Here is a 13,898-nt window from a genome sequence, read left to right as displayed (position 1 = left end):
CAATAAAATAATGAGTTTTTAAAAACTGTTTTGTAGCTCTTAACTGTTTTTAAAAGACTTTAAAAAATAGGTTATTTCATTTTTCCTCCTCAAAACCCTTGTTAGGTATTTATTGTGTTCCTTTCAATGGCATTTAGAAAGAGGACAAGATGCTTTGATAAGGTCACACAAGCCGGGAAGGGCAGCAGTGTGACTTGAAGGAGACACAGCAATATACGTGCTTCAAGGGGGAAAAAAGCCATGTTAATGATATAATTTGATGCCCAATTATCTTCATGATGACACGGCCCATTAGCCCTTCAGTGGAAAACAGTGTTGTCACACTCATATTTCAGATCAGACTGTAAAACAAACAAACAATGAACCAAACTATTGCCAGCAAGTGCAGGAAAACCAAGAAAGGATGAAGTGGGGGAGAGGACTGGGGAGAAGGTGTGGAAGGAACTGGTGACCTAAATGAGGAACTTTAGGGAATTTGGTAAAAATTGGGTAAGAGGAAACCCTGATGAATACTTTAGATACAGCTTTGAAAATGTCAGGCAAGCTAAACCTCTTTGCCCCTCATCCATTGTTGGTTTTGCTCAGGGGGGAAATAATTCAGAGGTTGTGCTTCCAATTTGGTGGAAACTGGTGTGCAGTGTACATAGCCATTTCTATTTAAAATCAAACAGAGAGTGAAAGGAAGATTAGGATTCAGTTTAGAGGGCCAAATTGGGAGAGGTTTCCTTTAAATCATAAAGATTTGCTTTCTTGTGTTCCCTGATCCTCGGCATTTAACACCGCCACATACATCTAAGTCCTAGGTGCATCCCCATTGCCAAGGGCCAACTAGACAATGTGTGTGGAGAGAAGGCACGTTTTATTTCTCTAGAAGAGAGTGGGGTTATTCGGCTAGGCACAAGGATAGGTTTGGGTGTGGGTGTGCAGCATGAGTAGCAGTTTCTGAAATAATACCTATAGGACTATGAATGTTAGTGGAGACTGGAATACAGTCCATGCAGACTTCTTTGTGGGGAAGCCCTGAGCTGGAATCTCTCATAACTATTACCTGCTAGTACAAAACACTGAGCAAGATACTTGGGGATCATAGATTTGGAAAACAGCAAGGAGAAGGATAATACCTAGCTCACAGGACCATGGTGAATATTAAATGGATATATCTATCTAGAGACAGAGAAAGGGAGAAGGGAGAGAAAGAGAGAGGCCAATTTTGCAGACCCCATCAAGATCTGGCAATGATAGTAATCTAGGGGTTGTGCAGGGAATTCTGATGGGGGCTAAGGGCAGTGGATCATCACTTAGACAAGGGCAGAGAGGGACCAGCTCCCCAGAGAAAGTGCCGGTGGCTCCAGCTCTAAAGCCTTGGTCCTCAATGTGTTCTTGGGCTCAGTGCAACCCCAAGAGAACGACTAGAGGAGAGTCTCCTGTGGGTTGAAGTTACTAGGTAGCTGCCAGGAGTGACCTTCCTCAATGGGGCAGCACAGAATAGGTGTGGCTGCATCCACGATGAGCTGAGCAGGGGTGTGATCCATCAGCTTGGGTCCTGGTGCAGAGACTCACCCTGTGTAGGAATGTCCAAAAAAACCCCCAATGGTAATGCACCTACATTTTCTGTGTACCCTGTCAAAGCCCCAAGAACCCGTGCAGTAGCCAATCCATAAGAAGTTTACAAATTATGTAGGGAATGTTTGGCAAGACCAGTGATCTGTTGTGACATTGTACGTGTGTGTATTTTGACCTCATCTCTGTATAACCTGGTTTTGCAGATGTTTAGGTAATTAGGATAAGAAAGATGGGATTTAAATGTTACTGTGTAGCTCATGAGATAATTAGTTACTAGTAAGCCTTCATTTAGTGTAAGTTTAAAATCACCATGATTTAGAGGGGAGGGGGGATGAGGGCCTGGATGAAAAAGGTAAAGGGATTAAGAAAAAAAACCAACCAACAACCAAACTTATAGACACAGTTTACCAGAGGAAAAGTGGGGTGGCAGAAGGTAAAAGAGGGTAAATGGGGGATAAATGGTGACAGAAGGAGACTTGACTTTGGGGAGTGAACACACAATATGATACATAAATAATGTATTGTACACCTGAAACCTATATAATTTTATCACCAGTGTCACCCTACCACAGTCAACAAAAAATTAAAGAAAAAACACCGTGACTCACTGATAGGTGTCTGAAACACCCCTCCCTCAACTTTTTCCTCACTCTGATCCTCTCCCTCCTCCTCCTCCCCTCTGTCCCCAAGAATGACGTCATCTTCCTCACTGGTGTCAGTCCTGTGTGAATCCCCATGTGACTGGCTGAATAAAAGGCTCTGTCTTGTAATAATCCCTGACTATACCTGGCTCCTTCCAGGAAAGTTTCAAAATAAGAGAACTGGATGAGAAGAACCATTGCCACGTATTTATGGCCTCAAATATGCTTGTCACCATTTCATGTCTTTTCACGAATTTCCCCTTTCCCAATTGTTATTGCAGTTTTGCTCCATCTATTGAAATAATTTTGAAGAACCCATTGCCTCAATCAGGCACTTGCAAACTTGGCCTGGTTAATTCCAGTAGGAGGAGGCTGGCCATGAGAAGCTGGGGCGTGGACCGACATTGGCTCACTGGGTGGGGAAGAAGATAATTGGAGGAGATTAATTTTGATAGATAGAACAGGTGGTAAATGGGCAGGTACCAGGCATGGACATCCCAATCCAACGTCACAGAGAATCTAGCCAGTGGAGCAAGGCTGTGGGGATCAAGATGGAGGTGACAATAGCTAGCATTTCCTGAGGCCCCTGCATGCTAGGCATTGTTATGATTTCCCAACCCAATTTCTGATTCCGACATAGAACTGACAATCTAGCTGATTTAACCCCATTTAATGCTCATATCAAGTTTCAAGATTGGTTTTATAGATAAGGAACCTAAAGTTTGAGAGTGTCAGTCCCAAGGCCACACTACCAGTAAGTGGCAAGGCTGTGACTTAACTGGCTCCTAAGGCTGTGTCTGTTTCTCACCACAGGTCATTGTTCCCACAAAGAGGAGGTTCGCAGCCCGGTCTAAATCAGTGATGCTATCACTGTGTAACAAACCACCCCGTACCTAAGGCTCAGCCTCCCTGAAGCCCATGATCAGATGGAGTCCCTGTGTAGCACCTAGCACAGATTCACACACACACGCACACTCACACACATATGCATGCATGTATGCATTCGCATGCACACACTGCCTGGATAGACTGTGGCCGGAGAGAAGACTTCCACTCCCCCTAGGGGCAGGCCACACCTTCCCTGACTCAGTAACTTGAACCTCTGGGGGCCTGGAGAGTGATGAGCAGGCTTTGGGACTATTGGGAGCTCAGGCCACTTTAAATGTTTTTGAACTCCAAAACTTAGGTATAAATGGTGGGCCAGGGAAAGGAGATAGACCAGCATGTGGCTCAGACATGTGAATACAATGGTTTAGAGAACAGAGGAGGAAGAAAAATAAAGAGAGAAAATAGGCCAGAAGGAAGGATAGGCCCACGAGGTCAGTGAACAGGAGACATGTGCAGTTAGGGAGACAATGGGCCGGAAGAAGTTAGTATGCAACTCACAGATGGGAGCAGTAGCTCCTTGAACTTGTCTCCTGGGACATGGTCCTGGGCTCAGGTGAGTGTCATGAGTCTTTTGTTCAGAATGGGTTATACATGAATTCTCCTGCCTGAAAGGTATGTGGTAGTTTTGGGGCATGTGTTTAAGCAAAAGGAGAAACTGAATTTTCTGTTATTGATGAAAAGTTCCTATTAGCTGTTTCTTTTGCATGCTCACTACCCAAATGGCGTTTCAATGATTATTTCTGTTATCCTGAAAAATTTTCTCTCTCAGGCCTCCTCTTGCTTGAGGGACCACTTCCTTCATCTGGAAACTTTCCCTTTGGTTTCTGTGATTCACAACCTCGGTTCTCCTCTCAGCTCTCTGGCTCCCTTTGGTAGTCTCTCTTAACTGCTTTCCATCAGCCCGTCCATTCGGAGTTGAGTTTCACCAGTTTTTATCAGGCCACTATGGCTGCATAACAAGCTGGCCCCAAGTGCAGTAGCTTTAGACAATGACCTTTTATTTAGCTCATGGGTCTGTGGGTCAGCTGAGCAGTCCCACTGAGCTGGGTCAGGCTCAGCTGATCTTGGCTGGGCGCCCCTGCTCACTGCAGTCATCTCCCAGGTCAGCTGGGGGAAGGTTGGGGCAGGGGAGCCTCACCAATGTTATTAATCATTGTTTTTATGGAGATACCTTGAGGCTCTGCACTATCCTATTTCTTCTTAAATTTTCTCTCACAAATTGTAGCATGAATCAGGGAACCTTTCCTGCAACAATTATTGCTTTGTTTTAGTAGCGATTTCTTATTTTTCTCAGTCCTTCTACATTTGTTAATCAGAGCTCATGTGTCAGAAAGATTTGTCTTTACTTTAATTTATTTAGTAAATCATTTATTTACGTACATGTAGATTTGTGGATATTGATTTTATTCTTTAGATTATAATCCTTCTATAGTTATTTTATGGCTTGTATTTTTCCAGGGTTCTTTTTTTTTTTTTTTTTCATTTAAGTAAACAAAATTTTATTATGAAATTTGTTTATGAATAAATGTGAGTGAAAAATTTTAATATACAATATTATTTTAATAAAAATATTTTTTTTAATATTAATATTTTTTTATTAAATTTAATGCAGTGACATTGATAAATCAGGGTACATATGTTGAGAGAAAATATCTCTAGATTATTTTGACATTTGATTGTGCTGTATACCCCTCCCGCAAAATTAAATTGTCTTCTGTCACCTTCTATCTGGTTTTCTTTGTGCCCCTCCCCTCCCCTAACCCCTCTCTCCTTCTTCACCCCCTCCCCCCTCCCCCAACCCCCCCGCCCCTGTTGCCATCACATTCTTGTTCATGTCTCTGAGTCTCATTTTTATGTCCCTTCTATGTATGGATTCATCTCAGTTTTTTTTCTGATTTACTTATTTCACTCCGTATAATGTTATCAAGGTCCATCCATGCTATTGTAAATGATCCGATGTCATCATTTCTTATGGCTGAGTAGTATTCCATAGTATATATGTACCAAAGTTTTTTAATCCACTCGTCCTCTGACGGACACTTGGGCTGTTTCCAGATCTTCGCTATTGTGAACAATGCTGCCACAAACATGCGGGTGCATTTCTCCTTTTCGAGCCGTTCTATGGTGTCCTTGGGGTATATTCCTAAAAGTGGGATAGCTGGGTCAAAAGGCGGTTCGATTTTCAGTTTTTTGAGGAATCTCCATACTGTTTTCCACAGTGGCTGCACCAGTCTGCATTCCCACCAGCAGTGCAGGAGGGTCCCCTTTTCTCCACATCCTCGCCAGCACTTATTCTGTGTTGTTTTGTTGATAAGCGCCATTCTGACTGGTGAAAGGTGATATCTCATTGTGGTTTTAATTTGCATTTCTCTAATGATTAGTGATGTTGAGCATTTTTTCATATGCCTATTGGCCATCTGTATGTCCTCTTTGGAGAAGTGTCTATTCATCTCTTTTGCCCATTTTTGGATTGGGTTGTTTGTCTTCCTGGTGTTGAGTTTTACAAGTTCTTTATAAATTTTGGTTATTAACCCCTTATCAGACGTATTGTCAAATATGTTCTCCCATTGTGTAGTTTGTCTTTTTATTCTGTTCTTGTTGTCTTTAGCTGTGCAAAAGCTTTTTAGTTTGATATAGTCCCATTTGTTTATCCTGTCTTTTATTTCACTTCCCCGTGGAGATAAATCAGCAAATATATTGCTCCGAGAGATGTAGGAGAGCTTACTGCCTATGTTTTCTTCTAAGATGCTTATGGTTTCACGGCCTACATTCAAGTCTTTTATCCATTTTGAGTTTATTTTTGTGAGTGGTGTAAGCTGGTGATCTAGTTTCATTTTTTTGCAGGTAGCTGTCCAATTTTCCCAACACCATTTGTTAAAGAGGCTGTCTTTACTCCATTGTATTTCCTTACCTCCTTTGTCAAATATCAGTTGTCCATAGAACTGTGGGTTTATTTCTGGGTTCTCTGTTCTATTCCATTGATCTATATGCCTGTTCTTATGCCAGTACCAGGCTGTTTTGAGTACAATGGCCTTGTAGTATAACTTGATATCAGGAAGTGTGATACCTCCCACTTTATTCTTCTTTTTTAAGATTGCTGAGGCTATTCATGTCCTTTTTTGGTTCCATATAAATTTTTGGAATATGTGTTCTATATCTTTGAAGTATGTCATTGGTATTTTAATTGGTATTGCATTGAATTTATAAATTGCTTTGGGTAATATAGACATTTTAATGATGTTTATTCTTCCTAACCATGAGCACGGTATATGCTTCCACTTGTTAGTATCTTCCTTGATTTCTTTTATCAATGTTTTGTAATTTTCCGAGTACAAGTCTTTAGTCTCCTTGGTTAAGTTTACTCCTAGGTACTTTATTTTTTTGGTTGTAATTGTGAAGGGGATTGTTTCCTTAATTTCTCTTTCTGACTGTTCATTGTTGGTGTATAAAAATGCTTCTGATTTCTGAGTATTGATTTTATATCCTGCCACTTTGCTGAATTTATTTATCAGGTCCAGTAGTTTTTTGACTAAGACTTTAGGGTTTTCTATATACAATATCATATCATCTGCAAATAATGATAGTTTTACTTCTTCTTTTCCAACTTGAATGCCTTTTATTTCTTCTTCTTGTCTGATTGCTGTGGCTAGGACTTCCAGGACTATGTTAAATAAGAGTGGTGAAAGGGGGCACCCCTGCCTTGTTCCTGATCTTAAGGGTATTGCTTTTAATTTTTGCCCATTGAGTATGATGTTGGCTGTGGGTTTCTCATAGATGGCTTTTATCATGTTGAGGTATGTTCCCTGTATTCCCACTTTGCTGAGAGTTTTGATCATGAATGGGTGCTGGATTTTATCAAATGCTTTTTCTGCATCTATTGAAATTATCATATGGTTTTTCTCCTTCTTTTTGTTTATGTGATGAATCACATTGATTGATTTACGAATATTGTACCAGCCTTGCCTCCCCAGAATAAATCCCACTTGATCATGGTGTATGATTTTTTCCATATATTGTTGGATCCGGTTTGCTAATATTTTGTTGAGGATTTTAGCATCTATATTCATCAGAGATATTGGCCTATAATTTTCTTTCTTTGTGTGGTCTTTGCCTGGTTTTGGAATCAGAATTATGCTTGCCTCATAAAAGGAGTTTGGAAGTCTTCCTTCCTCTTGAATTTTTTGAAATAGTTTGAGAAGGATAGAAGTTAGTTCTTCTTTGAATATTTGGTAGAATTCCGTTGTGAAGCCATCGGGCCCCGGACTTTTCTTTGTTGGGAGTTTTTTGATAACTGTTTCGATCTCCTTTGGTGTAATTGGTCTGTTTAAGTTTTCTGATTCTTCCAGATTGATTTTTGGAAGATTGTATGTTTCAAGGAATTTGTCCATTTCATCTAGGTTGTCTAGTTTTTTGGCATACAGTTCTTCATAGTATTTTCTTACAATATTTTGTATTTCTGTTGTGTCAGTTGTTATTTCTCCTCTCTCATTTCTAATTTTATTTATTTGAGTCCTCTCTCTCTTTTTCTTGGTGAGTCTACTTAAAGGTGCATCAATCTTGTTTACCTTTTCAAAGAACCAGCTCCTAGTTTCATTGATCTTCTGTATTGTTTCTTTAGCCTCTATGTCATTTATTTCTGCTCTGATCTTTATTATTTCCTTCCTTCTACTACATTTGGGCTTTACTTGCTGTTCTTTTTCTAATTCTTTTAGATGCAGGGTTAAGTTGTTTATTTGAGCTTTTTCTAGCTTCTGAAAGTGTGCCTGTAGTGCTATGAACTTCCCTCTCAGCACTGCTTTTGCTGTGTCCCATAAATTTTGAGTTGTTGTATGCTCATTGTCATTCGTTTCTAGGAATTTCTTTATTTCTTCTTTGATCTCATTCTTAATCCATTCATTATTTAACACCCCGCTATTTAGTTTCCATGTGTTTGAGAATTTTTGAGCTTTTCTGCTGTGATTCATTTCTAGTTTCATGCCGTTGTGATCGGAGAAAGTGCTTGATATGATTTCAGTCTTCTTAAATTTGTTGAGAGCACTTTTGTGCCCTAACATGTGGTCTATCCTAGAGAATGTACCATGAGCACTTGAAAAGAATGTATATTCTGCTGCTTTAGGGTGAAAGGTTCTGAAGATATCAATTAAATCGAGTTGATCTAGTGTTTCCAATAAGTCTGCTGTTTCTTTGTTAATTTTCTTTCTTGAGGATCTATCTAGTGATGTTAGTGGGGTATTGAAATCCCCTACTATTATAGTATTGCTGTTGATCTCGCCCTTTAAATCCATCAAAGTCTGTTTTATATATTTGGGTGCTCCTATATTAGGTGCATAGATATTTATAATAGTTATATCTTCCTGTTGGATTACTCCCTTTATCATTATGTAGTGGCCTTTTTTATCTCTTACTATATCCTTTGTTTTAAAGTCCAATTTCTCTGATATAAGTATTGCTACCCCAGCTTTTTTTTCATTTCCGTTTGCATGAAACATTTTTTTCCATCCTTTTACCTTCAATCTGTGTGTGTCTTTTGTTCTAAGGTGTGTCTCTTGTAGACAACATATGTATGGGTCCTGTTTTCTTATCCATGCAGCTACCCTATGTCTTTTGATTGGATCATTTAATCCATTTACATTTAAGGTTATTATTTATATGTAGTTGTTTATTGCCATTTTCTTCTTTAAAGGTGTATTCCTTTTTCTTTTTCTTTTTTCTGTATTCTTTTCCCACTTTATCTGTTTACACCAGGCCCCTTAATATTTCCTGCAGCATTGGTTTGGTTGTAATGAATTCCTTGAGTTGTTTTTTGTCTGGGAAGCTTTTTATTTCTCCTTCAATTTTAAACGATAGCCTTGCTGGATAAAGTAGTCTTGGTTGTAGGTTCTTGTTCTGCATTACTTTGAATATTTCTTGCCATTCCCTTCTGGCCTCAAGTGTTTCTGTTGAGAAGTCAGATGTCATCCTTATGGGGGCTCCTTTGTAGGTGATAACTTTTTTTTCTCTTGCAGCTTTTAATATTTTCTCTTTATCGCTTAGCTTTGGTATTTTAATTATGATGTGTCTTGGCGTAGGTTTCTTTGGGTTTCTCTTTAATGGAGTCCTCTGTGCTTCTTGGATTTGTGAGAGTTTCTCTTGCATTAATTTAGGGAAGTTTTCAGCTATGATATGATTGAACAAAGTCTCTATCCCTTGTTCTTTTTCTTCTTCTTCAGGAACCCCTATGATGCGGATGTTATTTCTCTTCATGTTGTCACAAAGCTCTCTAAGAGTTTCCTCTGACTTTTTGAGTCTTTTTTCTCTTTTCTTCTCTGCTTTCATGCCTTCATTCCAGTTGTCTTCTAACTCACTGATTCGATCCTCTGCTCTATCTATCCTGTTTTTAATTCCTTCCATTGTGGTCTTTATTTCTGATATTGTATTTGTCGTCTCCAACTGATTCTTTTTTATACTTGCTATTTCTTTATTTAGGTTTTCAAACTCCCCCTCCATTGTTGTTCTAAGATCCCTAAGCATCCTTACAATCATTATTTTGAACTCTGCATCTGGAAGTTTGATTATTTCCATATCACTCAGTTCATCTCTCGAAAGTGTCTCTTGTGGTTTCATTTGGATTGCACTCCTTTGTTTTCTCATCATCTTCTTTTTTTTTTTATTTGTAGAGTTGATTGAGTCTAGGCTTGGTGTTGTCTGCCTCCAGTTTTCAGTTGTGTTATTTTTAGGTCTTCGTGGGTTGGTATCAGCTATTATTTGTAATCCACTTTCGGATTTGGGCAGCTTTGAAGTCTTGATTTGTTTGTTTTCTTAACAGGTGATAGTCTTGTTAACTGATCTCAGCAGGGGGCTTCCTTGAAACTGTATCCAGGAATGCTGTGGGTGTAACCTGAGACGCTGAAGGTCTCTTCCTCCAACTAATCTCACTGGGGGCAGGGTTTTTTCTCTCAGCTTCAGTAGGGGGAGGTGTATCTCAGATCTCCATGGAGACCTGAGTTACTGCCCCTCCTCCCCACTTCTTGTTTTCAGCTGTGTCTTGTTGTGCTGATTGGAGCTGGATAGATGTCTGGAGATCTCTGATCCGGAAGCACTTCAGCTCTGTTTTGTGAAAGGTTCAGTCCCTCCCCCAGCTATGGCCGCCTCCAGCATAAATGAGTCAGCTTTTTTATTTTGTTTCTTGCATACCTTAGCCCCTCACAGTCTGTCCCTCTCCCTGTCTTTTCCACTTGGGAGATAAGCTGGTCTTTTCAACCCACCTTGCTCCCTGGTCGCCAGGTAAGTGGCTGTGAGCAGTAGTTTCTGCTCTTTTTCCTCTGTGAAATCCTCTCTGGGCTCTCAGCCTCACCCCCCTCCTTCCCTTCCTGTAAGCAGAGGAGATTCAGGCACTCCTTACCAGGATTATTGTGGCTTCCTCTTTGCTCCTTGGTTTTTGAGAGCTGTTCTTGCAGTTCAGTGTTGGTTTTTCATGCTGATTTTTTCTAAATTGATTTGTATTCCAGTTTGGTGTTGAGAGCTGGGTGTCTGTGCATCCGCCTACTCCGCTGCCATCTTCCCCCAGTAGGATGCGGGCCTCGAGGTGCACCAGTTCTACCCGCTGGTGAAGGTGCAGTGCTCGGCCGAGCTCAAGTTCTTCCTGTGTTCCATGTATGCTCCAGGGTTCTTTATTAGGGGTTCTTTGAGGTGGGCATCCATAGTTTTACATTTGTAAATTTTTTCAGCACTTTTTTTTTTGTCATTATAAGACACCCCAGAGTCATCTTGTATTTTCTCTACTCCAGCTTTTCTCTAAGGATTCCTGGTTATTTTTATTGGAGAAAGGTATTTAGATATCAAGATCTAGGTAGTAGGCGTGCTCATAGCTACTGGGGTGTCACTATTTTTTTTTTTGCATTTTTTTTTTTATAATTTTATTTTTTTAATGGGGTGACATCAATAAATCAGGATACATATATTCAAAGATAACAAGTCCAGGTTATCTTGTCGTTCAATTATGTTGCATAGCCACCACCCAAAGTCAGATTGTCCTCTGTCACCTTCTATCTTGTTGTCTTTGTGCCCCTCCCCACCCCCTATCCCTCTCCCATTCCCCCCTCCCCCCCGTAACCACCACACTCTTGTCAATGTCTCTTAGTTTCAGTATTATGTCCCACCTACGTATGGAATAATACAGTTCCTGGTTTTTTCTGATTTACTTATTTCGCTTCGTATCATGTTATCAAGATCCCACCATTTTGCTGTAAATGTTCTGATGTCATCATTTCTTATGGCTGAGTAGTATTCCATAGTGTATATGTGCCACATCTTCTTTATCCAGTCATCTAAACAGGGAGAGACAGTCAGACAGACTCCCGCATGCGCCCGACCGGGATCCACCCGGCACGCCCACCAGGGGGCGACGCTCTGCCCACCAGGGGGCGATGCTCTGCCCATCCTGGGCGTCGCCATGTTGCGACCCTCCTGGGTGTCGCCATGTTGCGACCAGAGCCACTCTAGCGTCTGGGGCAGAGGCCACAGAGCCATCCCCAGCGCCCGGGCCATCTTTGCTCCAATGGAGCCTTGGCTGCGGGAGGGGAAGAGAGAGACAGAGAGGAAGGCGCGGCGGAGGGGTGGAGAAGCAAATGGGCGCTTCTCCTATGTGCCCTGGCCGGGAATCGAACCCGGGTCCTCCGCACGCTAGGCCAATGCTCTACCGCTGAGCCAACCGGCCAGGGCCTGGGTGTCACTATTTATAGCACCTCTGCATCAGAGAAGCTAGGAAATGTGTGGGTGTGTATATATATGCACCTAGGTACACACATATATCTATGTTTATTTCTGTATCTATCTGTTAGTAGATTAAATTAAACATTAGTTCATCCTGATAACTTTGATTACAATTTAGTCAATACCACAGGATTTATTCTAGTGTTCTGTTGGTTGTTTATTTATGATTTCATTCTCTGGCAATGAGAAACCTAGATCTTGCTACCTACATTTTATTTCCTTAGTCACTCAACCCCAGTGTACGTGTAAAGTTGTTTCAAAAGTGTTCACCTGTCCCCTGGTGAGGGACAGTTAGAATAGAGGGGTAACATACAGTTCCTTTTCTTGCCTGTAGTCTTACAGTTTGTAGCCAAAACACTGATTTTCAATTTGTCAACTGAGTTCTATTTTTCCCATAGCTCTTTTCGTGAAGCTTTGTCATATATTTGTAATATACTATAGTTAAATTTGTTTTTCAGGATCAGTATTATGCCTGGATTCTCCTGAACATCCTGGTTGATTTTTATAAGAGTTTCACATAGTTTACTCTTTGTGTTGTACAGTTTTATGGGGGTCTGACAAATTCACAGAGTCATTTATCCACCTCCAAAGTACTGTAAAGTACAGTTCAAGTTTCCTACGAGTCCCTGTGTGACTCCCTTTGTCGTCACAACCCGCTGACAGCCCCCACTCACCAATGATGTCTTTTCCATTCTCATGTAGCATTGTGAGATGGGCTTGCATCAGTAAATAAAAAATATATTTAAGGCTCATTCATGGCGTTATGTGATGTACCAGTTATATGGATGTACTGCAGTTTATTTTATCCAGCCACCTGTTAAAGTACCTCTGATTGTTTCCAGTTTTTAGAACTTATGAGTAAAGCTGCAATAAACTTTCACATTCAAATTTTTTATGTGAATATACATTTTTAAGTCACTTAAGGAAACATCTAGGTTTGGGATTGTGGGGTTGTATGGTAAGTACATGTTTGACTTTATAAGAAAACATCAAATTATTTCCAAAGTGACTTTACCATTTTGTATCCCCATAAGCAATGAATGAGAGTTTCTGATATTTCTCATCCTTTTTAGCACTCAGAATTGTGTGTATGTGTGACATTCTAATAGGTTTGTGGTGGTATCCCTTAATATTAAATTTGCATTTCTCTGATAATAATTGCATTGTTTATTTTCTGTTAAGTTTTAAGTGTTTCTTTCTTTTTTTAAAAAAGATTTTATTTACTGATTTTACAGCATGGGGGTAGCGAGAAGTATCAACTCATAGTTGCTTCACTTTAGTTGTTCATTGTTTGCTTGTAGCTTGTCATATGTGCCTTGACTGGGCAAGCACAAGGTCTTGAACTAGTGATCTCAGTGTTCCAGGTCAAGCTTCATCCACTGCGCCACCACAGGTCAGGCTCAAGAGTTTCCTCTAAAACACATATGCAAGATACACTCTTTTATCAGATGTGTGATGCAAATATTTTTCCAGCTTTTGGTGTGTCCTTTTATTTTCTCAACAGTGTCATTTGCATCACAAAATTTTGAATTTTGATAAAGTTCAATTTATGAGTTCTTTTCTTTCAGGAATTATGCTTTTTAGTATGTTGCATTAAACTTTTAAGGTGCCACAAAACACCTTTTGTTATAATATATATAATTTATTTAATAACATACTATATCATGTACTATATCAAATACTATGTTTTAGTATTTATAATACAAATTCATATTTCTGTTCATGCCTTATTTCTTCATCATATTTCACATAAATCAGATGTTGTTCTTTATTAGTGTCTCTTTAGATAGTTTTTCTATTAATTTAACTGTTGCTTCAAGGGGCGGGATGTTTGAGTAGAGTTGGGGACAGAAGGAGAATTAGACCAGATGGGTATTCATTCTGCATTGATTGGCGCCAGAGACTGGAGTGACTGTCGTCAGGTCACCTCTTCAAACCTGAGTTTCCTCATTTATTCTAGTCTTTCTTCCCATGACCGTCATCCAGATAAAATACAAGCGGGTAGATGCTCACATGGAGGAATTTTCTTTTTATTTATAGCTGTCCCAGTCTCTT

The sequence above is a fragment of the Saccopteryx bilineata genome, chromosome 1 (assembly GCF_036850765.1).
Source record: "Saccopteryx bilineata isolate mSacBil1 chromosome 1, mSacBil1_pri_phased_curated, whole genome shotgun sequence".
Taxonomy (NCBI): domain Eukaryota; kingdom Metazoa; phylum Chordata; class Mammalia; order Chiroptera; family Emballonuridae; genus Saccopteryx; species Saccopteryx bilineata.
This window is presented reverse-complemented; position numbering follows the sequence as displayed.